The following is a 3,631-nucleotide window of genomic DNA, read 5'->3' as shown; positions in this document are numbered from 1 at the left end:
CTGTCCAGGAACATATTGAAACAAAACAGCCAATTCAAAAATAAGGATTGATGTATACTTTTCTTTTCCAGCTTTTGCCCATTTAGTCTGACTTGATTTTTTTTTTCAAAGAACAAAATTACAACTCCTTTATTGTTTGTGTAACATACCCAACAATCCCAGAATGCATTATCACACACAATGCATTTTTTAATATTGCCACCTGCCCTCAAATCATAAACATTTGGAATTTCAGTGTTATTAGTAACATGCAGAAGTTGTTCCAATAGGCTTCCAGTCTTTGACACTGTCTTTTAACAACTTGTTGAGGCATACTTAACCAACTATAAAATTTTAAGTGTCAATTACATGATTTTTAGTACATTTATAGAATTGCACAACCATCATTACAAACATTTCCATCACTTCAAAGAGCTCCTTCATGTTCTTCTACCCTCCTATGCCAGAAAACTGTTGGTTTGCTTTATGTTTCTTTATATTAGCTTTTCCCAAACCATTCGTATCAATGGAATCATATACTACAGGTCTTTTGTGTCTGGCTTCTTTCACTTCACGTTAATTTTTCCAGGTTCACCCATGCTACAGTATATGTCAGTATCTCATTCCCTTTTATAGTTAAATAATATTCCATTGTGTGGCTATCCATTATGTTTATCCATCCATCAGTTGATAGATATTTGGACTGGTCCAGTGTTTGGCTATTGTAAGTAATGCTGCTATGAACATTGGCATACACATCTTTATGTAGACATATGTTTTCATATCTCTTGGGTATATTCCATGGAATAAAATTATTTGGGTTATATGGTAAGTTTCTGTTTAATTTTTTAAGTACCAAAGTGTGTTCCAATGTGGCTATACAAGTTCACATTCCCATCAGTTTCTCCGCATCTTGTCAATACTTCCTACTGTGTTTTTTTTCCTTATTATAGCCATTCTAGCTAATATAAAGAAATGTCTTATTGTGGTTTCAGTTTGTGTTTCTCTAATGGCTCATGATGTTGAGTATCTTCATGTTTACCAGACATTTGTGTATCTTCTTTGATGCAATATATATTGAAATCTTTTGTTTTAACTGGATAGCTTTATTTTGAGTTTTGAGAATTCTTTATATAGTCTGTGTACAAACCCTTTATCAGATACATGATTTGAAAATATTTCTCCTTTGTGCAGCTTGTCTTTTCATTTCTTTAGTGTCTTTTGAAATGCAAATGTTTTAATGTTAATACAGTCTAATTTATCAATTTGTTGTTTTTTTATCATGATTTTGGTATTGTCTCTAGACTATTTGCGTGACCCAATATTTTCTCCTAGAAGTTATATAATTTTGGCTTTTATATTTAGGACATAATCCTTTTTAAATTAATTTCTGTGTTTATGGATATCAAGTTGTCCCATGAACATCTGTTAGAAAGACAGTCCTTTCCACCTTTGAAATTGGGTTGGTACCTGTGTCCAAAATCAATTGACCAGAAATATAAGGGTTTATTGTTTGACTCTCAATCCTGTTCCATCAAGCTATATATCTGTACTTATACCAGTCCCACACTGTCTTGATTATTGCCACTTTATTATGAATTTTGAAAGCAATAAGTTTAAGTCCTACATTTACTTTGTCCAAAATTGTTGTGGCTATTTGGTGTCCTTTGCATTTCCATATAAATTTAAGAGCAGCATGTCAAATTACTGCAAAAAAAGTGCTTTTAAAATTTTGATAGGGGTCATAATGAATCTATAGATTAACCCAGGGAGAAAAACAATAGATTTTTGTATATTGATTTTGTAATCTGCAACATTTATGTTTATTGATTGTAGTAGTTTTTGGTGTGAATTCCTTGAGGTTTCATATCTTCTGCAAATACAACTTATTTTACTTCTTCCTTCCATATTTGGTTGTTTTTTTATTCTCCCTTTCTTCCTTCTCTCTCTTGCTCTCCCCTACCCCTCTTTTTCCTCCCCTCTCTTTCTTTCCCTTTCTTCTTTACTTCCTTTCATTTCTTTCCCTCCCTCCCTCCTTGTCTACCTGCCTCACTGCCTTTCTTCTATTTACTCCCTCCCTCCCCCGCCTTCCTTCCTTCTTTCCTTTTCTCTTTCTTTTTTCATTTTTCTCTTTCCTTCTTTTCCTCTTTTTTTCCTTCTTTCTTTATTAATCAGCTAAAACTTATAGTACAATGTTGAATAACAGTTATGAGAGTAAATATCTTTGCCTATTCCCAGCTTATGGAGGAAAGCCTTCAGTCTTTCACCATAAAGTGTGATTTTAGCTATAAATTTGTTTTAATATGATGCAGTCAATCAGGTTGAGGATGTTCTCTCCTATTCCTAATTTGTTAGGAGTTTTTATTATAAATGGGCATTGGATTTTGTCAAATGCTCCCCCCTCTATTTTTTTGGCATCTATGGAGATGACCATGTGATTTTTCCCTTTTATTCTATTAAGACAGTATATTACATTAATTAATTTTCACATAGTAAACAAATCTTACATCTTTGGGATAAATACTACTTGGTCATAGGGTATAACCTTTTTATAGATATGGTTTTACAATATTTTGTTATGGATTTTTTGTATCTATATTCATGAAGAATATCAGTCCGTGTAGTTTTCTTTTCTTGTGATATCTTTCTTTGTGTTTGGTATCAGAGTAATAACACAGGTTTCATAGTATGAACTGGGAAATGTTTCCTCTTCCTGTATTTCTGGAAGAGTTTCTGAAAGATTGTTATAACGTCTTTTTTAAATATTTGATAGAATAAATCAATGAATATATCAGGGCCTAAGCTTTCCTGTGCAGATATATTTAATTCTAATTCAATTTCTTTATTAGTTATTGGTCTATTTACATGTTCTTTTCTTCTTTAGTCTGTTTTACTAATTTCTGTGCTTCAGGGAATTTGTCCATTTAATCTATATTTTCTAATTTGTTGGCATAAAATTGTTTTTATATTTAATAAATTATAATGTATATTACACTCAAAGCATGTGTGTGTGTATATTTCTCCCTTATATCATTGCTGTCATTCATTCCAGTTACATATAAGCATTTATAAGTATGTAAGTGAAATAAATAACAGTAATGAAACAAGAAACAAGAAGATAAAATTAGGAATATTTAGCACTACCTGCAAGGTCATAAGTATATATATGTCAAAAACACACATAGAAATCCAAGAAGACATATGTATTCAATGTTGACCCTCATGACTATAATTTGTAATTGGAAAGACAGGAAATGATATAAAAGTCATGTACTAAGGGACTTATCAAAGATATGACATTACTTCCACAGCCACTGGTCTGCAGCTGTTCTGGGGGTGGCAGCTGTGGCATTCCTCTGCGGGAAACAAATTGTTACATGACTAAATACCTCTTTCTTAGCAAAACAGAAAGTGGGCATGTGTGACAAACACAAGATAAAATTTAAAATATTACATTACATCTATGCAATAGAATATTAGGCAGACATTAAAAAACAAAGTAAATCAATATAAACTGACACTAAAAAATGTCTGCAAAATATTGAGAGAAAAAAGTCAAGTGACATACAGTATGCAAAGTACACTCCAGGTTATGGTAAAAATAAAAAGTTGTAAGGATATTCACAACTATTAACAGTGTTTATCTTGTGCC

The 3,631-nt window shown here is 31.8% G+C and overlaps 1 non-coding gene across 1 annotated transcript; it reads left to right on the top strand.

The window, feature by feature from the left end:
* The first annotated feature begins 3,282 nt into the window (after positions 1-3,282).
* LOC129077434 (small nucleolar RNA SNORA41) lies at positions 3,283-3,413 on the top strand. The gene has a single exon (XR_008529862.1). It is a non-coding gene; the product is annotated as a small nucleolar RNA SNORA41 (small nucleolar RNA).
* Positions 3,414-3,631: the final 218 nt, after the last annotated feature.

Source organism: Pteronotus mesoamericanus, unplaced genomic scaffold, assembly GCF_021234165.1.
Source record: "Pteronotus mesoamericanus isolate MK-2021 breed Mesoamerican mustached bat unplaced genomic scaffold, CSHL_Meso_final contig_116, whole genome shotgun sequence".
Taxonomy (NCBI): domain Eukaryota; kingdom Metazoa; phylum Chordata; class Mammalia; order Chiroptera; family Mormoopidae; genus Pteronotus; species Pteronotus mesoamericanus.
Note: the sequence above shows the minus strand (reverse complement) of the source record. Positions and strands in the feature narration are given on the sequence as shown.